Genomic DNA, 25,574 nt, shown 5'->3' with positions numbered 1-25,574 from the left:
TTAAAGACCTCCAGGGATGGTGACTCCACCACTTCCCTGGGCAGCCTGTTCCAATGTCTAACAACCCTTTCAGTAAAGAAATTCTTCCTAAGATCCAACCTAAAACTCCCCTGGCGCAACTTAAGCCCATTCCCCCTCGTCCTGTCACCAGTCACGTGGGAGAACAGGCCATGGCCTCCTACACCTGCATGTCAGCAGAGGCAAGGCAGGGCCTCAGGTGGGTGGAAAGTGCAGCTGGTGCTGTTGTCCTGTGCCCAGATGGGGATCACAGCACAAGCAGCCTGCAGGGAAGCAGCCTGTAGCAGCCCTGGTAAAACTTGTTCAGATTTATTCAGGAAGCTCAAGTCCATTTTTCTGCTACATCAGTTTTCAGTTTTAGACTTTTCCATTACTAGCTGTCCCCAAAGTTCAAAAAACTTCATTTGCATATATATCCTATTCAGTCAAAATATAAACGGCCCTTTACATACATAATTGGTTACTTCTGTGGTCATCTGCCTGGCTGACATCAGACAAACAAAAGATCCGCACTTTTATATACAGATCCTCTAACGTATTTCTTTAATGCTACTCTTTCCAAGTCATTTCACCTGTTTCAGTTGAGCAAGCAGAAACAGCTGCTGTGGATGAAGCAAGCTCCAGACCTCTTGCTTGCTTTGTGGAGCAACATAAGACCAAACCACAACCCAAGGAGAATAAAAAGCCCACCAGATCTATTACTATGTTTATTTTAGAAGAAATATAGCAGCAAGATATTCTTTACAAGAAAGAGCAGACTAAAGGGAATTAGTGTGGCTCTCATGGGGCCCCACCTGAGGTGGGTGGGAAAGTGTGAGACGCAGCAGGGTCTCGTGTGGGCCACCCTCCATTTTGAGAAATGTTGCTTCAGCAAAGCCGAAGAAAATACCTGGAAGGGCTTGGTGCCTGTGGCCAGTGCTGAGCTGTGCTGACGCTTCTAGCAGCCCCCCTCTTTGAGATGGAACCTGGGTGGTTGCACTGAGGGGGAAATAGCAACCCTCCATGCTATGCCTGCCTCAGGTGAAGAGTTGCCCTCATGGCTGCTGTCAGCTGAGGAGAAAGAGAGTGGGGCAGGGAGGGAGGCTGTGATGGAGGGAAGCTGCCCTCGTGCTTCCTCCTCCACTGTAGTGCACTGTAGTGCTGCTACTGTCCTGAGGAAGTGGTATGAAAAGGTCCTGTTTTCCTTACTCCCTTTTGTCAGCTGTTTACTGTTTCCCCCTTTTCAGGGCTGTGGTGACTTTTTAGGGGCTGCTTCAGGAAAAATTTGGGAGAGGAACATGCTTTTCCTCAAGTATAGGAACATCACAGTGGTTTAGGGTGGCCTTATTTCAGTCTCCTTCTTTAGGAGCTCCTGGTTTAGAAGAGAATGAGGAGTTCCTGCAAGTCTTCTGAGGAGAATACTGCCCACCCCTCAGATGAGGAAGAAGGTCCCTGTGGAGGTAGAAGGTGGGTGCTAAGTGAAGAAGATGGACAGCTAGAGACAGGGTGGTTCACAGGCTGGGGGGCTGCCTGCAGTCATGGCCCATTTGTGAGTGCCTTCAACAAACTTCCCTAAATGAAAAATATCTATGTAGTTCTTTACTGTCAGCTGCCATGTATACAAAATTAATTATTGTGACAGAGTAATATGGAGGTCACAAAACTGCAAAGTAATGGGAAAGAGCAAATTAGAAATCATTAGGTTAGCTTATTAAGGACAGTATTCAAACCATAGTAAGGGTGACTCTAACGTGCTGTAATTTTGGATCAAGAATGGACTAGGTTGATCTCTTTAATAGTTTTTATGGTCTACGAAGTCTATAACTTAAACCATTTAAATTTATTTGAGCACATTATTATTCAAAAGCAGAGAAGTTATGCTAATAAGATTATTGTTATATTAAAAATTGTGCTAATTTGAGGCTTCTAAGAATACAAATGTACAGCTCAAATGTTATGTTCTCATTAGTCACACAGTAGAGCATGACATAAAGTAGGTACTTCGTCATTGTTAGAAACAAAATGGCTTGAATGAACAATAGATTACACATTTTTCCATTAGGGGAGGGGACACACTTGTCAGCAAAACAAAGTGGTTCTGAAGAAAACATTAGTGACTAAAAATAAGAATGGAAAGTTGTTGCCTGTAGAAGGGGGGAAAAATGTGACACAGATGTATTGTTATTTGCTGGATACACTTTGAAACTATTTTTAAGTATTACTTTTAGCAAAGAGTTTCTGTTCTTAGACTGGGTTTTCTTTGGGGAAATATGCAATGGAAGAGAAGGTAGGTGTCCTTTATTCATGGATTATTTCATTAATATCTTGGTACTCTTTCCTCAAAAAAACTTTTCTTCCTCATGATAAAATGTCATATGTACAAATGCAGTTTGGAATATTTATACTTAATAATTGGAAAAGCAATACTATAATTAATCTTCCTTATAATTTAGCCATGGAGAGGTTTTTAATGGTTCTATAATGACACCTTGAGGAAAACATATAATTAAAATGTAAAACTGCTTTTGAACTTCAGAAAAAGAGTGGAAGTGTGCTTTTACTTTGTATTTAAGACTGATTTCCTATATAGACATTGTTTAAGTGTGGTTAAATGTAACTTACATAAACTTTTTTTTTTTTTGAAAGCAAATGTGTGGTAGAGTACTTTTTGAAAACATTTGATGCATCTGCTGGGCTTAATAATGGATAGGTAAAATTGTTGTGAACTGTGTCATCTTCCAAAGACCTCCGCTCACTGTCAGTTTCCCTGGATGGAAAATAGTTTTGATCAGGAAGCTTGTGTTTACGGAACTGCACTAGTGTTTAGCTTGTTAGTCTTGACTAAGAATAAAAACTGGATCTCTGGTACCCATGAGATGTTGTGTTTAAATAAAAATAAATAAATAAAAATATTTTTTTTAAAAAAAAGATAAATCCAGATAGACTAACAGATGAAACATTTCCCCCCTTTATTTTCATACCAGCTCTCTCTTGATATTGGTATTTCATGGCTGTTGTCTTCCTTTGGCTGCCACTTTGGATTAATTATCTAGAAGTTGTTAAAAAGACCTAAATCAGTTCATCAGAATAGTCTCAGCTTTGATGTATTTTAGGAAGCTAGTTTCTATTTCTGGACAGTCTTGAAAGGAATGGAATATCTTTGTTCAGGATATTTCAGGAAGGTTATCTTTATCATTTAATTTATTATAGTCATTCTCTCATATTTGTTTTTTGGATGTCTTGAACCTGACTTTTTCTCCAAACTATGTGAGTAGTACACTTAACCCTTGAATAAAACTTAAGGGTAGTTCTTTTAAACAGGTTCCATCTGTTATTATCATTTAGAATAATTCAAGTGCTGAAATTGATTATTTTACTTGTGAATATTGATGACTTTCTCCTTGACAGTTGGTATGGATAATATCCCCTTAATGTCAGTAGTTCAAATAAAATTTTTTAGCTGTCTCACTGAAAAAATGTAAAAAATATGCTTTAAAATCAACTTTCTTCGTATGTTCTGTGATGCATATTAAATTATATAATCCTTCACGTGCAGATTACTGAATTATTGTTGTTAATTTGAAACATCTTCTTATAATAATACTGCAGCTAAACTGCACATTAATCATAACTTGCATTTGCAGGTAGTGTATGTTCAAGTTTCTTGGGTAGTTATTTTTGAGGTAAAGGTGTTAGCTAGCATCTAGAAACTTGTCTTAGAAGTGAGAATTTAAAGCTGTTATTTGTGCAGAAGGCTATTTTGGATGCTGTGAATAGGAAAATGGTTCACTGTAAAGCAAATCTTAGTGTCACATGAGCAACTACTATTGATAGCGTTTCAAGTACAGTTCTGAGAATAAGGAATCCAGACTGAGATTGTTCTCAGTCTCTGAGTCTTGTGACGCAATTTGAGTCTTCAGATGGTGGGTAATTTTTTAGGCTCTGGAAACTGTAGTATCTAGGGAGAACGGAATGAATAGAAAGCTTCAACCTTAATTATAAATTTTCTTGCCTTTGTGAATACAACTTCTGTACTTTAACGTGATCACTGCTCCTCTTCTATCTGTAACAAAAGCTGTATAGATTAGACAGAGATGTAAGTACTGAGGAAAAGGACATTTAGCACAATTTATAATTGTCTTATTCAAGTTCTTTGAAGGCATTCTATCAGAACAGCTAGAAAGCTGAACAAAAAACAAAGAATGTATCTGAGTTGAATTGATGTAGCATGTATGTTGATTGCAATCAAAAAAGTTCGTGGCTGGCATAAATTAAATGGAAAATGATTTAGTGTAAATTGTTTTTGTCAGTAACAGTAGACTTGAATTCCGTTGAGCTGCTTATTTGATGTGCAAAGACTGGCATTCTTATTGCTTTTACTGTTTGGAGCACATTATTCTTAAAGGATAAAATTGCTTTTAGTATATAGTGTGGGTTGTTTGTTTGTTTGTTTTTGTGAAAGTAGACTTTCTAAAATCATTTTGTTGCAATTACTTTTTCATTTACAGCCTTCATTGCTGGAGAATTTGCACAGGGAGAAAAAAAAATAACATATTTAATGCATGGCAGTAAAGCTGAAATCTGAATCGTCAAAGATGAAGCTTTTAATGTCAGAGTGACTGCCAAAAAAGGATTGTTGAGAAGCTGGAAGGTCTGACTATGTGTCCGTTACAAGCCTTTACAAACACAATGATGGCATCTGTAGTATAATTTGTGACTACCGTAGCTGTGCTGACAAAAACTGCTTACCTATACACTTGCACAACCCAAAATAGGGTTGTGATGATGTGGCTAATTATAGTTCTTTAGTCTGCATTAAATGAATGATTGTCAGACAGGTCAAGATGAGGTGATATGACATAAGCAAAGCCCAATAATTTGAATACCAGAAACTAACTGGTTATTAACTATCTAATGTTAATAGCTTTGAGATGTTCATTTTTATATATGCCGACGTGCATGTGCTTTAGGTAATATTGCAATTCTATTTGCAGTAATACTACTGTAATTCCTAAAAAGGGAAGTAAATTGTAGATGGAACTAGATTGCCTCTATTTTGGTTTGGTGTTGGTAGCGATGCAACTTTTGTGTAACTTTTGTGATGCTCTGATGCCAGATTAAGGTGACACTGTGGTTGCTATCTTGCCTTCTGCTTTCACTAGAATGAGTTTTGAAATAGAGTTTAAAAAAAATAATGTTTGAACACATTATTAAAGGGAACTTATGAATCCTAGAAGATGCTACCTTTCTAACCCAGTTAAGTTAAAATCTTGGCTATATAAATTACAGATATTTATTCAAGTACTTTAGCTTCTTATAAGTGACGTATAAGAGGCAGCTGCAGATTATATTTTCACTGTAATCTTGGGACAGATTGATTTTTCCCATTGTATCTCTTTTAAACTCTGCTGAGGTAATCTGTGGTCATGAAAATATTCAGAACCTGAGACCTTGTCAGCACAGATAATGGTGATTAAAGTTTATGCAACGCTTTCTTTACTTTGCTAGGTATTTACTGCATACATTCAGACTGGAATCTTGAAGGTAGGTGTTCTTGAGTGCACTAGAACAACAGGATGGTGCAAAGTGCCTTTTGTGCTTCCTAGTCATGCAATAGTTCACAGCCCTAACTGGTCCATGTTAGACAAAGCCTTAGTAAATAACAAGAACATGAGTAATAAAATGTCTTGACATACTGAGTTAGCATCATTATATTTTATGATTGGCATTAACTTCACAAAAATATATCTTACAGAAGAATGCAGTTCCTTTAAGAAATAGGCCTTTTCTTCTGTTTGTTTTCTATCCCATTAGACATTTTAATATGGCTAGAGAAGCAGTTGGAAAAAAAAAAAAAAGCTGCTGAATCACACTGGAGTCTCTATTTTCAAACACAGACTGCATACAAAACAGGGTAATAGAAGAAAGCAAGCCCTACTTATAATGCATGCTCAATTAAAAATGTCCAAGTATACCCACTCTTTCAAGTTTTTTATAAAATAATTTGCTTCTAATATGTACAGTTACTAACAAGCAGTACATAAGCCTTAAGTGTTTAAGAAATATTTTTCCCAGCATGATTACAGGAAAATTCTTAATACGAAGATGGTACTTAACAGAACTGTCAATTCCAATGATAAATGACCATTTAACACACAATTTCTCGTTCATTTAATATGCAGAAAAACAATTATAATTCTTAATTAACAGATCAGCAAGTAAAAAATAATTTCCTAATGATTACTAGTTACTAGTTAGAAATTAGTAGTTACTAATTTCCTTTAAGGAAACTTCTATATACATCTACATTCTCCATGGAGCTTTTGTAGAGCTGTATTGCAGATAAGTCTTTTTCAGGGGAAAAAAAGTGTTTGGTTTTTAAAGTTGCTCTTTCAACAAGGTTAAATTAAGCTTGACTATGATTGTGGGTTGCACTGCATTAAGGAACTTGTTTATTTTATCTTCGTTACAGTATAAAGCCAATAAAGGTAAAATTCAGTGATTGCACATGATGTAGGGGGTTTGAGTCAATTTTGAAGTTGTCTTCTCATACCTCTCTTAATTTGTCTTATTCCAGGTGTGATTTATGGCCTGTTGGATATTCCAATTGTATTTTCTTGCATAATCTACAGCTTCTCAGAATTGCAACCTTGGTAGCCTTATAAAGAAGGTTAAAATGTCAATAGTCTCATGTTTATGAGAACTTGCTTGAAAGTTGCATGTCAAACTTAAACAATACACCAGAAAACATTATTCCTTTCCAGACTATGCTGGCTGACTGTTCAGGTTATGTTAGAAACATAAGTTAACCCATATTTTTTAAGGATGAATGGTATTACTTTGGAATATTACCATTCTGTATATAACTCTCAAGTAGTGCATGGTGTTTTATCAAAATGGACCTCTGTCCGTGGTCTGCCTCAGCTTCCTTCGGTGCATGTAAATGGGACAAATGAATTATTTACAATCTTTCTAGCTATAGATACTACTATTTGAGTCTTAATTTAAAAACATATGTGCACAGAAGCACAAGTCAAATGCTATAAAGTTTCTGAGAGACAGGGATAAAATACATCGGATATGATAGACTGCATATGTTCAGAGGCGCCTCTGGTTCATTAAGCTGATGTCTCCAGGGACTGCTATAAATTGCTGTTTTTTAGCTAAACATTTTATCTTATTCATATGTAACATGAAAGAGGAATTTCCTTCACAGGAATGTAAATTATGTTTTTAATTTCTTTCTTCCTTACCTCCCTCAGTCATAACGTGAAAGTATTTTAGAAATTCAAACTCTACAGTTGCAAGATAATTTCAATGTGCTTCCAAAGAGAGAGGATTGCATACACTGACTTCTTTGTTTTGTCTCCCCTCCCACTCTCTATAAAATGGAATTAATTTGAAGAAAAACAAAAATTGAGGAGGGAGAATGGGCATGTGTTTGTTTTGTTTAGCAAAAAAACTTGAACACAATTGTATTAATGAAAATAGTCTTGTGTGTCTGCCAGTTGCTCTCTGTTTTACAAGTTTACCATATAAAGAACTCCAGTGAACTGAAATTATTCCTTCACATAATCATATGAGCGAAATTCCATTGTGCTCAAGGCAGAATGCATGTATAAGTCCTATTAAAATGGGCATGAAAGCTTACATGGGTAGGGGAAGAATTCTAAGTACTGAGCAATCCAGAACTTCCCATTTTACAAAATTTACTTAATCCCTTGACAGCCTCAGTAAGTTGACATATATCATTGTAATGTTTGAAAAATAGAATTGGACCTAAAATTTGAAATCTAATCTCAGCATCTGAACAAAGAAAACTGTATTTAAACTTTGTAAACTTTGTTTTGCAAAATTATGTCTTTCTTTAACTGAAGCCAAAGGAAAAGGTTCACAGATGAAAATAGCAGTTTATACCCTTCTAAGAGGAGCTGGACACTTAGAATTCATGCTTACACCTTTTTGAAAGATTTTTTTTTTCCATAGTCTTGAGTTCATTTTCTATTAATTTACTTTAATTCACTCATTAAAATACTTGTCTGAAATGATGCATCTCTAATACGATGACACTGCATTTGTGTGTCCAGATATAGCAGAGAACTAGAGAATTAACAAAAAAAAAAAGAAATTCTCTTCTAAAATATTGAAGTATTACAAACTGAACTACCAGACCGTGCCTTGCTGTTTTCTGCATTAACTATTTCACTGCAACATCTGTTTACAGTATGCTACCAAGACCAACTCCTGTATGTGAAGAGCCAGATCTTGTTTCTTTTGATATTGGCAGGTGAATCTGCCACCCACCTTGTGACAATTTCTTGTAAACTGGAATTTAAAAAAAAAAAAAAACAAAACACAAGTAGATTGAAATAGTGAGCATATGAGAACCTGATGAGCATTCTGGAACAGTGAAAACTAGCAGTAGACTAATCATGTCTTCAGAAACAATACTCAAAGTTTTAAGAAAATAACATAGTCAAAGTAAGATGCAAGCCATTCCAGGCTATGTCAACATACATTTAATCTGAGTTAGAGTGGAATCAAGTCACAGACTATTCTTCAAGTTTCCAGATTGGTGATGCAATCTGGATCGATGTTTCCAATTGATACCTCATGCTACATCAAAAATCTTAAGGAAAAGGTCTTGATCTTGAGGATATGAGAGACTGGCACCAGTGAGTTGATAAGGTTTGTATAGGGCAACTAGACTATATTTTGACACAACACAAAATTGAACATAAAATTGAAGAATTACTGGAAAGCAGTTTTCCAGAGTAAAATAAATTTGTCAGAACAATTGAGAAAAGTACACCTGTTAGAGATACTAATGTATGACCTCTGAGTGGCAGACCACCCTCAGTGCACAGCACTCTGTACTTCTCAAACTGCTTTGTTGAAGTTCAATAAGCCTGGAGATTAACTGCTTTTAACTTGGTATGTCACTGGTGATTCATTTTGAGTTTTAGCCCGAGTTAAACAGTATTTCATGTGTTATCAGTTTTTTACTCATCTGAGTTGTCTTTCAAAATCTCATTACTTTTCTTTAATCACACTTTAAAGCAGCTGCACTGTAACACATTGTGAAGGAAACAAACTTATAGTGCGGCAGCCTTTTGTTTTCTTCTCCTCTTCTTCCACTCACCATTTAAGTTACCTCACCCCAGGGAAATCTCTAAAACATGTACAGCTGGTTCTGCATCATATCCATCCAGCCACGGAGGCTTGCTGATAGACACTTTGTGATTCAGCTCATGAAGCATCCTCGGAGGAAGACTTTTGAACTCAATAGAGCTTAGAACCTGGGCTTTTGGTAGCCTGGGTTTTTGGGCTACGTAATAACTCGCCTGTCCATTGCAAAGGTAGCAAACCTCACCATTAGCCTAGATAGGAGTGCAGGGGAGGAGGCAGCTGTTGTTGTCAGTGTTGGTACCAGTTAAAGAAAAAAGGGTAGAAAGGAAATTTGTGGGTACAGTCAGCCTGCCAGGTGAAGAAGAACAGTGGTAGTAGCAGCTGAAACAGTATCAGTCTGATGTGCAGGACCTGGGAGCAATGGAGGCCTTTCACTGAAGATGGGACAAAGACACTTACCAAGGCTCTGCAGTAAAAGCAACGTCTAATGAGATTTCACTAAGGTGAACATGTTGTGTTTGCACGAGTTCATCATGGAATCCTGATGTACTAATCATTTTTCAGACGATTTCATACATGAGTTAAATCCTTCTGAGGGAAGACAATGATGGAAGCCATAGCAATGTCATTAATACAAAAAGCACATGGACATAATATAATTATTAGATGATATTCCTTCAAGTCATAGTAAAAAGTCCTTGCAACACTCTACAACTAACATCCTTAATTCATATATTTTTTAAAGAGGTAAATCTGCTTTTCTTATGCTTTTCCAGTCCAAAAATAACAATAATAATAATGCAATTAGAGAAAAGACAGGAAAGAAAGTACTTATCTCTTAAAATAATCATATTCAAGTTGGATCATATTTGTGAGAAATTCCACATAGCTCTATGAAGCATCCACTGGGGACTGTTAGGCTGCAAGTATTAGGAAAGATTTTTGAACAATACCATTTTCTGGAGAAAATGAGCATGAAAGACGAGTTTAAAATGCCTCCTTTTGTATCCAAGTGAAGTTATATTGGATTTTATAAGGACAAGTTTTATGACAATATAAACAGCTCTGGTGTTCAAAAAAGAAGTTTAGTCAATTAAAACATGCTGCTTTTCACAGGTGAGTTGTCTAGATATTACTCTTAGTTTCTTGCTATGGTTCATAAATCTGGCACTAGTGGTTTTTTGTTTTTTTTTTTTTTTTTTTTTTCCTTCTCATTCTGAACAAGAACAATGCAACCTGGTAATCCACAATAACATCCTATGAAGAGCATCTATTATGAACTGTGCTCTGCTAACAGCACCTGGGAAAGCTAGGATCTCCACGCTCAGTATAGGTTATGTACCAGGACTCTTGCAGACACTCAGGGGGTTTTGTGTATGAATTAATGAGTTGCTTGAATGATTTCACTGGTATCTGCCATTTAATAGAGTTTTTAGATGTGTACCACAATGATTTATTAGGCAGAAATCAAAACTGTCTTAGGAAGTAAATGGAAGATCATGAGAACAGTAGGAAGTGAAGTAGTATCAGATTTGTGCTTGTAAAATAAGTAAGTTAAAAACACAAGGGGAAAAATATGGTCGGTAGATGTAGATTTCATACCAAAACTGGAAGGAAGAGCTATTAAAAAGTTTTAAGTGCAGTGACCCCAAATGAGTAAGAATTACCTAGTGCCTGCCATCTCTTGTAAAAGATTGTCGTTGCTTTGTTGTGCTGCCTAAAGCAGTGTGAAGCACACAGATCTGATGTCCATACTGACACATTCCTTACCTGCCTGCTGCAAGGATATATAGCTGCTTCCCTCCCTCTTCAGATTCCTTTTACTGTCTACTGCTGTGAGTGCTGCTGATTGCAGAGGAAAGATTAAACTGCCAGAATCATACTACAACATATATAACTTGTCACTTCAGTGACAGTTTCAGTCCTGCTGTTACAGAAAGTTTAATTTATATGGATTTAATTTATAGGAATCTAGTCTAAAAAATGCATTTTTAGAAAGAAAGAAGACTGAAAAGTTCACTAGACAAAAACTTCCTTTTCAATGCATCATAGATTAACAAGTATGTAAACTTAGAAAGAAATGGAGCTATATTAAGAACGAGTTACATAACAGAAGCTTGTATGTTTTTCCTGAGTTAAATGAACAGGACAAAGACAACAGGCAAATTTTCTCCTATCGAATTCAATTCAGTTGTACTGCAATGAAGCCAGAGCTTTGGCTGGTGCTCTGCTGAGCACAGTGCATGGCCCTGATGCATGGAATTCAAGAATTGCAAAAGCTTCATATGATAGTCTATGAAATACTTTAGTTCTATTTTATGAATACGGTCACAGAAACCTAGAAGTAAGATTAGGCCTCACATTTTGATTGTGTGGTAAATGAAAGGAGGTGAAAAATGACCTTCACAGGGTGTGCTTCTCTTCCCCCGAGGGAAAGAGAGAATCAAACGGTACTTTCATCTCCTCATTGTCCCTCTAGTGGAAGAACACTAATGCTGAGAGAAGACATGATGAGCCCTGCTTGCCTGGAAATGGCTGAAGATGTGCCTGTGAATGGGAATTCTTTGCTTTGCTTTGCCTGTGTGTGTGGCTTTTGATTCATCTAGTAAACTGTCTTTATTTCAACCCGTGTGTTCCTCTGCTTTGACCTTTCCAATTCTTCCCCCTTCCCACCTGGGGAGAGTAAGTAGCTCTGTGTTTCTTAGTTGCCTGTCAGGGTTAAACTACAACAGTAACCTGAAAAGTTAATGGGGGAAGTTTGCTCAGCTCTGACTTGTAAACATTAAAATGCAGAGTGTATGTCTGGTACTAATGTGTTTATGGAAACTATATGTATAAGCAATATCATAATTCTATTCTTTGGGGTTTTGGTGCGTAACAGCTCCATCTGTATGCTGCATTTTACTATACTTCAGTAGTATCATATCAGTAGCAGTCAAATGGCAGAAATGGTGCTTATAAAACTGTTCAGCATCACTTACTACAAACCAAGTCCAATACTGTCAAATGGACTAGTCATGATTACAGTGACTGTTGTAGTTACACAAGGAGGTCGTGTGTCTGAGTCAGAAAAGATCCCATGACAGAAACATATTCTATATAGAGCAGGACCAGTTAGGCTACGTAAGGCTCACCATTTCAGTACAACACCTGCCCAAATTTAAGTAGCCTTATTGCAGGATTTTTAGTGGTTCTAAAGAGAGAAGCTGTGAGCCAGTTTGTCTGTTAAGGATCATCCTCTGGGAATCATGTTTAGAAAGGGAGCACATCCTGTCAAACAGTCATGTTTCAACTCTCATGGGTAGGGTGAATGGGAAATGCAGGTGTTGCTGGCTGGGCATAAACAGATAAAGCACTGTTAAAGCTTGGAAAAAGTAATCAGGATCTTAAAAAGTCTGTCTGCTGCTTTAGCCACAAGACAAATCTTTCTCTTATTTCATCTTTATTACTACAAATGCTTGACATATGGTCAAGTTTACAGAAAAACAATCAAGTATCCTCAAGATACTAATTACTTTAGCAAGAGTCCAATGTAAATAAATATTTTGTAATTTTTTGAAAAACTAGAAGTAAGATAAAAGCCACTAGAAATTTGAAAGGCCCAACTGAATTCTTCTCATCTGTTCAACTGCTGAATAATTGCTTAATATTACTATATATTGTCTATTGTTCTGAGGTTTCTCAAGGAATCTCTTTTAGCTTTTTTTCTTCAAACAGCCTCTAACCTCACAGATTTCAAGTCTGGGATGACTTTGTGAGGCTGATTTATTTATTTGTTTGTGTGTGTGTGTGTGTGTGTGTGTGTGTGTGTGTATGATTTATCCCATTTGAGCAAACTATACTTTTTTTTTCTTTTTTTTTTTCCTGCAGCTCACCATCAGAAAGTGCCATCAGGAGTTAAAATTTGTATATTTTCACCTTTATACAACTTAAAATTCTACTTGTAACTGAATTTTAAAACTTTTCTCACCAACTCATGCATTTCTCTGTATTGTCTATATTGCATTCTCTTGGCCAAAAGTATTTTTCCAAAACTGGGTAGGGTGTTCTAGAGGGATTCCTCATGGTGAAAGCGAAAGGTGAGAAATGTGGGCTGTAGGGCACTAGTAAATATGTGCATCATTAATGGATATTTTCTCTTGTGCTTTTTGTTTTGTTTCACCTTTTCAGTAAGTGCATTAGAACCGTTGATTCATTCCAGCTGGGTAAACTTTCTTATTAAAAGTTCTGGTTGCTTGCTTACTCAAAAATGTGAATAAGGATTAACTGAACTGCCACTTCTAGAGAAGTTAATAAAAATGAAATAAGCTTCCTATCAGAAAATAAAATTGTCTTTTTATTAGAACTATATTGCAATATGTGTGTGGTAAGTGCAAGAAAAATAGTGTACTGTCTTCTGAATAATAACTGTAGATGTTTGAAGTGTGGATGTGGCACTTAGGGATGTGGTTTAGTGGTAGACTTGGTAGTGTTAGGTTGATGGTTGGACTTCATGATCCTAAGAGAAGATCCATGGAGAAGACCCCATGAGGGTCTTCTCCAACCTAAATTCTGTGGTTCTGGAGGATATAAACAGTGGGGTGTTTACTCAACACCTGTGCAGAAAATAAATTTCCTAGAACAATGACAAGGTTTTAGGTGCAGGTCTGTTCACAATGTGTAAGTGTGCTTTTATAGGTTGCATTTGGACATGTTTGTATGGATCTGAACTTCTTGAAGAAATTATAAAAGTGATGCTACATCTGTACTTACTCTGTAAATTAAACGACTTTTTTGATTGTACTCCTTTTTAACTGTCAAAAAGGGCAATGTTTTAATGAAATGTACACAGAATGAATTTTATCATGCATGAAATGGATCTCATTTAGCAACTTACAAAGATATTTTTCCTTGTAGAAAATGAGAATTTTCATTTTGGTGCACATTAGTATCTGAAATTATGATATCATTCATTGGGTACTTGTTTTTTTGTCGCTTTTGTTTTCAGATGGCCTGTATAGGTTATTATTTCAATGAAAAATTCAAGAGGCTGTGGCACAGAGACAAACATAACTCATTCAGTAAATGTCTGGTGCTAGAGAGGTAACTGAAACAAATTAATTTAAACTGCATTGTAAGTGGCCTGTCTTTTAATTTCCAAAAGAGTGAAGTGTACTGTAAGAGTCAGGGGTTTGTTGCTTTAATCTCTCTTGATAATGATTCTAATTAGTGTTGTGGTAATTAGATACAGATGGTTTGCAGGTGGTGAATGCTAGGCTTCATCTTTTCTAAATTGCTCAACGTGTCACCTGCTTCACAAATGAAGAAATTCTGTAGGGCCCTGACCAAAAGCCTGTTGATGTAACTGAAAGGCTCTACGTGATTTCATAGGCATATAGAGAAAACCATAAATTCTACTGTGCTTCTTGAGATTACTGTCTATTCTGAGCAACTTGCATAATGGTGCAAACGTTATATATGAAAGCATTGTCTTGAGAACAAATGGTATTCAATGTGACCTGTGTTTATGGGGTCTTGCTCAAACTGTACCCCCTGAGTGGCTGTTTTAGTGTGGCCTCTAAAATTCAGTGGTTACATTGGTTCTTGCTAGTGTGTGCTGGCAGGACCCAGGTCTTTGGCAGTGAAATGACTCCATGGTACCAGGAACAAATATAAAAACAAGTTTCTTACTTGGATTACTAAACCCTTATGATTACGTAATTCCAGTACCCTGTGAAGATGTAGGATGTAATCTTCAATTTCAAAAGTTACTTAGTAGTAACTTAGTAGTAACTTTGAAGTTAGGATGTAAGAGACCTGTCCTCTTACTTGTACCCTTAGGAACTGCAGTATAGAGCAATACAAACCATTCTTACCAGAACTTGAAGAGAGTGCAGCTCAATACTTCTGTTGGGTTTGTACAGAGATACATGAGCATACAATAATTTGTTGATGCTTACAGAGGAGCATCTGATAAACAATTTGTAGTTATAATTGGTTTATGTACAGTCCTAGTGTTGAATTTCATTTCTGTGCTAAGTTCTTTCTTTGTATTCCTAAATTTTATCTGAAACAGTGAAACTGCACAAATAGGGGTACTGCTACTTTTCATGTTTTGTAAGAGCCACTTGTTATTTTCTGATCTTAAATGTGCAAGAGTGTTGAATGCTTTCAGACTTAATCTGTAAACTGAAACTATCTTACTGCTGATGGTTCATATTTTTAATATTGCAAAGTGCTTTTGTCCTTGTTTGTGATTTTATATGGGAGATAATTCCACCTCTGTTACAAGCTTGAAATGCTAACATACTGTTGTCACAGGGTAGTTGGATCCAAGGAGAGTTTTGCCCCAAAGTAGTGTTTCTTCCACAAGGCAAGATCCCAACAGATGGACTTATCATTAGGTATTCATATCATGTCCACCAGGACTGTAACCTTTGAGTTGAGAATGAAATTCAATTCTGGCTGTAGATAATTTCTTCGTCGCAAGGCAGAATTGTGAGATCAAACATCAGAAATCAAAACTTGTCAGATACTTTTCCTCCCTGTATCTGCCCTCTTGGCTGTTGCAAATACCATGGAATTATGTAAATTCAGTTGCATTTGCACAATCTCATATAAATCAAACATATTAAAAATTTCAGAAGCTTAAATAATGCCAAGTATTATTACAATCTAAATAATAGGGAAGCCTTAATCTTGTTCCTCGCTTACCAAGATCATTGCTGGGCTTGTATGGGACTTTATCTTTTGGTTATCCTGTTAAAATATAAATTCTTTAAGCTTTGACTCTCTCTTAGCTATGGTAGATACATCACTGTGACCATGATGTAATGTAGTTCTTCCCAGGTTAGCCAGCTTTGGGGTGTGTGTATTTTACTTGTCTATCTCATCTTAATTATTTCAGCCAGAAACTAACTGTGAGCTATTTGAATATTTGTTCAGCATCTTGAAACAGTTCGTAGATTGCACTGGTCCTGCAGCTGCTTTGCTACTGGTGTCTAAGCAACCCATTTTAAAAGTAGCTTGGATAGACATTTTGCTGTGGCATAGTCACAGAAGACAGTCTTGTAACCACTCAGTTAAACATTTCGTTTAACAAATCTTTCAGCTTATCAATGTGTTTCTTATTGTTGTGTACTTAAATAGCAGGGGTATTCTAGGGTCAAGTAGATGGAAGGTTTGGGCTTTTAAATAAAGATTCAGCCTTTCTTCTTGTAGGACAAATGTCAGGTTGCATTGTGGGTTTGTTGGCAACAAATTTCAAGGGGCAATTTCTTCATTCCTTTGATACAGGCAAGACTAGTGTAATTTCCCTTGCTGGGGTTGTATGTATTATTTGAGATGCAAATATTAGAGGTTTTTGTAAACGCTGAAATATTTTTCTTATTCCTCCAAGCCTTAGGTAGCTTTTATTTTCTATTTATATTATCATCTGTTGTTTTCCATGTACTTCCTCATTTCTATCGAGTTCATCAAGCACCTAATACTATTCAAGGTCTTAGAAAACAAAAACAAAACTACCAACACCACCAAAAAGTTTAACTGTTTTCAAAGCATTCTGCACAATGTGATAAGGTAGTCCAGAAAGATACCATTATCCTTGGAAAATTTAGAAACTTAAAAGTAAGTGATAATTTGGCAGGAGTTGAAACCTAATCTATTTTATCCTGTTTTAAACTTCACTGTGCAGCTGCCTGATCAGCTGTGGCCTGATGATCCCTGAGAGGCACACTGCTGTGTGATGGACCGTATTTCCATCTTTTCCTTGACTCTTCTCATTCTCTTTAGAGTGCTTTGTTCTGAAGGGACAGCGAGAGCTGTTCTTTTATTTTGGAGTGCATGTGCCTCTCTTTGGACTCCCACACAGGAAATGGACATTAGAGGATCTAACACAGTGATGTCAAGAAACCTGTAAACCTCCTAATTAGGTTACATGCTCTAAGTGTGAAACAATGAAATTTGGGGTTCTGCCCACCTCCGGGGAGCAGGCAGATAGAGAAGCTGCTGTTTTGTCAGTTCATTATCACCCAGTGCACTGAATAGGAAAAATCTGTTGATGTCACCCGGTTGCTATAGCAATGCCGTCCTTGCTTATCACTGTTTCTCTGGCAACAATCCCTTACTTTCTGCTGTATTAACACTCTTTGTTGCTATAAAATTCCTTCATTGTGTTTTATATATTTGCAGCTCGTATCAGGTCAGACATTAGATGCAGACTTGGGATCTTCCTAATGCTGAGGATTATTGGACTTCGCCATTTCACGCTAAATTTGGTAGGCTTTGAAACTGGGGAGAAAAAAAATTTAGGAGGCTATAGAGACATGGGGTAGAAGAGTTGTAGAAATGAAATTTTATTCTATAAGGCCTAGGATTTGTTTGAGAGTTACCCCAGTTTGAAGTTAGAGATCTAGGAGTCCTTGTTAGAGTTCAAAGCCTGGGTTCCCATTGGCTGCTCTCCCTCAAGAAGAAAAACCTTCCCTGGACACACTGGCTACACTCTCACTAATACAGTTCAGGATGAAATTGGATTTCTTTGCTGCGAGGGTGTGTTGCTTGCTGTTGTTCACCTTGGTGTCCAGCAGGACCCCCCTGCTTTCTTTTCTTCAGAGCTGCTTCCCAGTCAGTCTCCAGCTATGTTATTGCACGGAGTTATTCCATTCTGCGTAAAAGATTATATTTGGTTTTGCTGTACTTCATGAGGTTCTTGTTGTCATTTCTCCAGCCTGTCCAGGTTCTTCTCAGTAGCAGCCCTGCTCTCTAGTATATTGACTTCTCCCCCTACCTGGTGGTCATGAACATGTGCAGAGAGTGCACTTTGTACAGTCATCCAGGATGTTAATGAAGGCATTAACAGATCCCTGAGAGAAGCCATTTGCTACTGGTTGCCAGCTGGACTTTATGCCTGGCACATTCAGCCTGGCAGTCTAGCCAGTTTTCCCCATATCTTATTGTCCATACACCTGTTATGTCACCAATTTGGTGATAAGGAAACTGTGTAGAAGGAGTATCTAAAGTTAAGATAAATGGCTTTCACTGCCCTTACCTTCCTTGTTCACAGCACCTATCACCTCACTGTGCTAAGCTATGGATTTGTTCAGACTCTTGGTAAATCCAGGCTAACTGCCCCGACTGTGTTCATTTTCATGTATTTAGAAATTGCTTCTAAGAGGATTTGCTCTGTACCCCTTCTAGGGACTGAGGTTAGGCTGATTAGTCTGCAGTTAGCTCATCTTCTACCCTTAGAGATAGTTAACAGGTCCTTCTATGTGTAGAGCTTCTACCCTAGTTCTTACATCAATCATTTGCATTGACAAATTTTGTAGTACATTCCAGATAGCTTATGCCCAGCAGATGCCAAGGTAGGTAAAATTGTCTGTTAATACCAGGACATGGGATTGTGAGGCTTTTTAAGACTGCTTTAAGATGTATAATAATATTTATACCTTAAAGGCCTTACCTTTTAGGGACAAACAACGTAACAGAACTAGAACAAAGGGAAGGTAGGATCAGTTTGTTTCTCCTCCAATCTCTACTTACTTTTCGGTTACAGTAGAGGACCTTGTTCAAGTACTTATAGAAGGAGTTGGGGGTGAGGAAGGAAAATAATTAACTGTTTTGAGTGTAAATAGAGTTAATACCAACCTAGAATTTTCAGAACAAGTTAAAGATGATTTTTCCATAGGTATTAATTTGATAACAGTATTACATAACTGAATATTAATATGAAATTTTGTTCTTAATATTTAACAGATTTGGTAATTTAAGAAAAGGTAAAGATTCTTTGGTATTATTGATATTGGTGACTTTGATTGTCTCTTCACAAATACCCTCTATTTTTTTTATCACAGAGTTATGGGTGACTGACCTTTGCTAGCATTCCTGTTCACTTAAATGAAAATTGTCATTCAGTGTCCTACAGGTAGAACTAGGTTATGCAATGTGTTATGTATCTGCAGAGACAGGCATTTTTATGTTCAAATAATGTAGTGCAATATTAACTGTTGAAGAAGAAACGACTTTCTGAAGCTCTTAGTTACAACTCTTACATTAGCTCTTTTCAGATTTATGGATTGATGGATGCTGCATGTTTATGTCTTGTGTCAGCACTGGAGCAATTTATCATGTAACGCTTATCTCACTGAAGAGTAATACACTCTCTCTATATTAGGTCATTTTTGAAACCCTTGTAAGTAAAAAAAAAAAAAAAGTATGTTGAATTTATAAAGACAAATTTGAATGAGCTTCAAAATTGATTACTCTCTTTAGACAAAGTAACTTCTTTATCTTTTTTATTATTATTGCTGTCTGTGATGCTTGGGTGTTCTGTCACTGTCTGTATAATCCTTAGGGCCTGAATGATGGTATAAAGGAAGAGATATGGAAGGAATCAACAAGGTTATAGTGATTATAGTGTTGTTTTTTGTTGTTGTTGTTTGTTTGTTTTTGTTTAATGGAATATATATTTGCTATCAGTGTATTTCCTGATATTGGTATATTTGTTTTTGAGCTGGATTTTAGATTTTAGATTTAGAATTTGACTGCACTGGAGTTTTTGTTCAAATAGGTAAGTAGCAGTTTGGGTTCTACAAAAATAAAGGTAAAAAAGCATCTGCACATAATGTTTTTGATGCTTTTGGTTTATAAAGCCATAATGAGCATCTGAGCTCATTCAGCTACTTACTGGAGGGATCTAAATTATTTTTATCTGCTTCAGTATGTTATGAGAAGAAGTGGGCTGCATTTTTCCACATTTCATTACAGAATTAGATATTTCCAAGAAACTAGTTAAATGCAGGTGGGGTAACTCTTGGTGACAGTCTAATTCTTTTTTTTTTTTTTTTTTAAACTTCTTAGATATTCCTGCGTTCTTGTCTCCTTTTCTGTTACTGGTTTTTCATCACTAATGTTGGATGAGATGTTTAGGATACATTTGTATCCAGTTGCAAGAGCTATTTCATGTTGTTTCAACCAGTAGTCTAAGCGTGTCTGGAGACAATTTCTTGTATTGCATGCTAGATAATGTTCTGTTCAGGAAGGGTGCTTGGCACTGTGCTGAAAAGCTGTTAGTGAGAAAAGACTACAACTGTGGTCCTACTATTTTCATATACCCATTTTCACCAACAATGATCACTTATTTATTAGCCCCGGGGGATTTACCAGAGGAGACAGGGCAGCTCAGTCTTGTCAAGTAAAACACTTAAAGATGATGGCTTACCAAATGAAATAAGCTGTCACCCATGTCACAAGGAGCCCAGAGAGAAACAGGAGATATGAGTCTGAAACATTAATTGAAGGCTTGATGTCAAAGGAAATGTAAGATTAGGCCAAGGAGAATGATTTCTGTTTTCCCGGGTTTGTCTTTTTTTTTTTTTTTTTCCCCCTCCCATCATCTAATTGTTGCTTGTTACATTTTGTGACCCTTGTGTATTAGTCATTGCTCTTGAGAGGAGATGGGACGGGAGAGGAAATAATAGTTGAGAAGCAATCAGAAGTTACAGTTTTAAATAGCAGTCCTGACAGTTTCTCAATAAAAGTTAATTCAACAAATTACCAATGCTTCCTGATCAGAGCACTGTTCATAATTCAACAGATGAGTCACTTCAGGCTCACAGGCTAGTGATCAGCTTCCAGTGCATAATGGTCTTTGTAATTTAGTACACATCTGCTCTGTTACATTGCTAATCACAAGATATCCCATGTGTGTTTTGTTCCTTGTCCAGTGGCAAGACTTCTGAATGTCAACAACATCTTACAGGAGAACTAAATGAACCAATCACTGCTCTACTACCTCCGTTCTTACCATGTGAGATTAAAAGTAGTAGTAAAGAATTTAAGTTACAGGTAAAAACATAATTTATATCTTATGTTTTAGTTAATTACATGTTATCAGAAATGTCTGGTTTACTTATTTGAGCAATGGTAATATTTGTAATAGTTAAGCAAATTTATCATTGTGTGAGTATAGAAGTTCTTCTGTTGTCCAGTATTCCTGCCATGTTTTGCACAGTGTCTGAGCATATCTTCATATACCACCCTTGTCTATATTCTTGCCCCATCAGTTGGTAGTTGGTCTTTGTGCAGAAAATCTTGGGTTGATGTTTTGGAAAATACTTCTGCCAGGTAGCTCCCTGCTGTTAAGTTAGCCAAGTGGTTTTCAGAGGCTTGCTTTATAACCAGCATACAAGATAGAAGAGATCTTTTGAATGGTGACTAAGAACTTGGTTCAGCCTTCCTCTCTGGAGGATCCTCTGATTCCATGAATACTGCAGGATTCTAGGGAAACTGGCTAGCCAAATGAAGTGCCTAAATAGTGTAATGGGAGTATTTTCTTTTATATTGCATGTAAGGCCTGAAAGCATCATAAAACCTCACTTGGCTGTGGGAACAGCCTTTGAAATGTGGATGAGATCTCTCTGGTGAAAGGAAATGGAGGTGTGAAATATGCTTGCTGTCTGGGGATATAGCCAGTGGTGAATGATGTATGCAACTCATACCTTTTTCCCAAAGTGATTGGACTTTTCTCCAGAATGCATATTCTGGTTATCTGAATTAACGACTGTGTTTCTCAAGGCAGAGGAATTGCATTCCGCAATTAGTTACTCATGGCTTCCATGTATTTTCCAGCTGTTAAGTCGAGACAGATGAATTTTAGTTGCTCTGTATAAATACAGCCAAATTACAATGTCTGAGAATGCTGTAGTGAGTCACCAAGATGACACTTGACAGTCACTGTATATTTTAGACCATATCATGCTACTCCTGTTACTTTAAATCTGTAGTTAAAGAAGCAAAATCACAACATATGTGTTGAAATAAATGAGTTCTGTGATTCCACTTCAATTCTGTGAATTGAATCTGAAGTCAAGACAATTAATTTCTGGAACATCCCATACAGGGTTCGTGCATCTGCTATTTAAAATGTCTGGATGAGACTGCATATAAAAAGTTTAGTAGTGTTGCTTTTTAATACATGCATCAAATCTGGTTTAAAAAAAAGAGGGGGTGGGGGGAGGAGGGGATTAAAAAGCAGAAAAAGTTACCATAGATAAATTGGCAAGGCTTTCCACCAGGTAACCAAGACATGTATTAAAAATAGATTTTCTGATGGAAATATGGGTGTCTTCAGACAATAAGAATAGCTAGAATGTAAAGTAAATCAAATATTTTCAAAGGAATAGGAATAATCAATGAACACTTTCAAGTTTGTGGGATAAAGATAGTGTTCAAAATTTGTCTGTAAACTTAAATTTGTCTTTAAACATGTGTTTTGTCAGTGTACTAATTCTGAAAGAATATTTCCAGTCAAAATAAGAACTGAAAATTATGTAGTCTTGGTGCTTGTTTACATTAAGCTGTTCAGTTAGAGTGAATGTGGGCACTATGGACTGATCTATTTAGAGCGTTTTTAGTGATGATTTTGAATTATTTGTTTATTATGCTTGTGGTCAGCTCTTCATTGATTGGATTAATTTGGGAGATCAATAAGGGCAATCAGTCAAGAGCATTCTACTTTCTTCCAAATCAGTCTTGCTGTATAAGTAGTCCCAATCTATGGCCACTTAAATCTCCCTACAATGGTGCAGTTCCAGATTTGTATGACATAAGAAAAGCTGTGTTAGCCCATTTAGGAATTTGTCTTCCTTCTGAGTATTCACCTACGTACAGTGGCATGTCTACCAGTTACTGAACGTTACTGTCACTGATTATCTCTCTGATATTGATGTAACGACATTTCTGTAATCTCTTATATGTCTTAAAAACAAACAAACAAACAACCCAACAACAAAAAGCTTTTCATTGGCCTCATCCTGTGGCAGATCTTAAGTTTGATAGTGTATTTGGTTTGAAATCTTACAGGGCTTTTTAAACTAGTTTCAGTTCTATTTGTATCACTTCTAAAATGATGTATTCAGTCTTTTTTATGGTAAAGGTCTAAATTGAAAAAGAATACCTTTCATCTATATGCATATGCTCTGTGTGTTCTTTGGTAGTCGTCTATATGCATGTGTGCTCCATGGTGCAGTGGAGAATTCAGAGAAAAATTCAAAGGAGGATTAAAAGATTTTATTTATTTATTAAAAAGCAAACAAACTTTTGTTTTGTGCTGAACCTCCCATGTAGAAGGAACCTGGTTTCAAAACTATTGAAGTTTTTAAATTTAGATTCAAGTTTGATCACTTGACTGGGTTTTGTTTCAAATCTTGTTGCTGACCTGCTGTTTCAATTTAGCACATAATCTAAAATGTTGTTTAGAAAATATAGCAGTTTTCCATCTGCTGCTCTCATAACAGACTTTATAGTTCCATCACCTACTTAATATCTTTTAGAGAAAAGTAGTTGCCTGCAATCTTTTCTGATGCCAATGTTTTCCAAAGAATCTGCTCGGGTTTCTTCTTCTATTAGGATTTATAAGAAATGGGAAATTATCTCCAATTTTGTGGCCACTGCCATTTTCATATATATGTACTGGTCAAGGAAATGTAATGTTGAGTGCTTCTTGTTATCAAATAGATTCTGATAGGAATCCCTGCTGAGGAAAAGTAATGTGTTCATATACAAAAAGCTCTTATATAGAAGCAGGGGACCACAGGTTATCAGCATATGAGGCATGAATGCTTTATTGTGCTAATTTGAACATGGTTTGCTCCTCTGAGGTTATTTATGTAATGGTGACCTACAACACCTGTTCGATGTTACTGCTTCTCTTATCAGCTTTAGTATGATCTTTGAACTGCATTGATTTATAAAAATGTCAATGAAGTATTCTTTGTAGCTTAACAAATGTTAAACTCATTCAATTTTGACTTTTTTGATAGGTTCTTCATCTTTCTGAAAAAAATATTTTAACCTACTTGTTTAGATAATTGTTACAAGTAGTTTGACAAACTTGATAATAATCTCTGGTGGTTCAGTGTAACAGCAGACATATGGAAGTAACATTTCCAAATCCCACAGATCTTGTTTAGTTTATGCTATGTTGGATTATATGTCAAAATTGTTTTCATGCCATCTGTAAGAGTTATTACTTTTTGAATTATTTTATTGTAATTTTACTGTAGTTTTCAGTGTTGAGAGATTCTTTTTTCTCATCAGTTACTAGCACTTGATTTCTTCAATGTCCCATACAGCTTAATTTTTTTTTTTTCATGCATCTCTTTTCTTATAGGTCAGGACCTAGAAAATTATTGAGAAATTTTAGTGACTCTAAAGATGAGGTAACATGCACGTTAATGTGGTAAAACCCAGCAATTTATTCAGTTTAACTTCAGCACTTGAGTGCTGTTTTGCTTGTTTGCTACTTTGCCTTGCTGTGATACAGCGAGATCCCTTCCATTTCAGGTGTAATTGCTTGGCCTTTCCCACTGCAAAAGTCTCCTGAGGACATTTTATATACTGTCACAATGACCATGCTGAAGACAAGAAATGCAAGGAGAAAAGGAAGTGAAGAATCCTTAAAATGAATAGAAGTTAACTATCTTAAACACTTCTGGGGTGGGCACCAAAATTGAACACTTTGCAAAGCCCAAACAGGTGTCAGCTGTTACTTTTGTAGCCCCCAGTTTTGTTTTATTAGTACAATCTTTTTTCCCCTCTTTGTACGCGAATGTCTGTAGTCACCCACTGGAGTGCCTCGCTGTCTTTGCAGCCTGTCCTGCTGCTTCCTGTATGCACAAACCTGTTACAGTGGTTTGAGGTCGGTTGCCACTTTTCAGTCCATGCTTCAGGCTGTGCAGATATTTCAGAATACTTTTGGAGGGGGAAAAGTGGGAAAAATCAAAACAAAATCTCAAGTGGTTGTTGAGTAAGGTAATTCTTGATTCATGGTCAAAAATCTTTTGTCCTTTTTTTGTGTGTTTGCCCTTCCTTGAAATGGTGTGTATTTATCTTCTGTTTTCTTTCCATTTCCCTATCCTTCTGTCATAAAAGCTTCACGGGGGGGGGGGGAAGGGAAGGGACGGGACACATCAACATATGAAGTAAGCAGTAAATTGCAGAATTTATTAAAGACTTCCATAGTCCTTTAGCTTGTATTATATTCTTTTTCTCTTGCATATGCCTGTGGTTTTTATTTTTTCTTTTCTATTTAGAGTATTAACATTCTTAAAAGGGCTACATCTTCAAGGTTTTACAGTATTTGGTACTGTGGGTGGGGGTTGTCTCATGTCAGTGACTGCTGTCAGATGCAGTTCTTAACAAAAAATAAAATCCATATTCTGGACTGTATGTTATTCTTATCCTTTATTTTTCTGATTTATTTTTTTTTCAGGGAAGCAATTAAAAGTATGGGTCAAATATGTGTGAAAAGATTGGTTCTAAAATTCTATTTTATTTTCAATCTCTGCATACAGTTTACCTCACTGGGACATCTTGCTCTTTTAGGTTTTAATAGCTCTTTCCACCTTTGCTGATAGATCTACCATTCACTGTTGATCTGTTGAGCCTTGATAGCACTGATGATAGCATCA

General features: G+C 36.5%; 1 long non-coding RNA gene across 1 annotated transcript; it reads left to right on the top strand.

Annotated features, from left to right (window-relative positions):
* The first annotated feature begins 692 nt into the window (after positions 1-692).
* LOC119718172 (uncharacterized) lies at positions 693-20,949 on the top strand. Its single transcript, XR_005268935.2, has 3 exons — positions 693-817; positions 1,364-1,464; positions 20,829-20,949. It is a non-coding gene; the product is annotated as an uncharacterized lncRNA (long non-coding RNA).
* Positions 20,950-25,574: the final 4,625 nt, after the last annotated feature.

The sequence above is a fragment of the Anas platyrhynchos genome, chromosome 12, assembly GCF_047663525.1.
Source record: "Anas platyrhynchos isolate ZD024472 breed Pekin duck chromosome 12, IASCAAS_PekinDuck_T2T, whole genome shotgun sequence".
NCBI classification, from domain to species: domain Eukaryota; kingdom Metazoa; phylum Chordata; class Aves; order Anseriformes; family Anatidae; genus Anas; species Anas platyrhynchos.
Note: the sequence above shows the minus strand (reverse complement) of the source record. Positions and strands in the feature narration are given on the sequence as shown.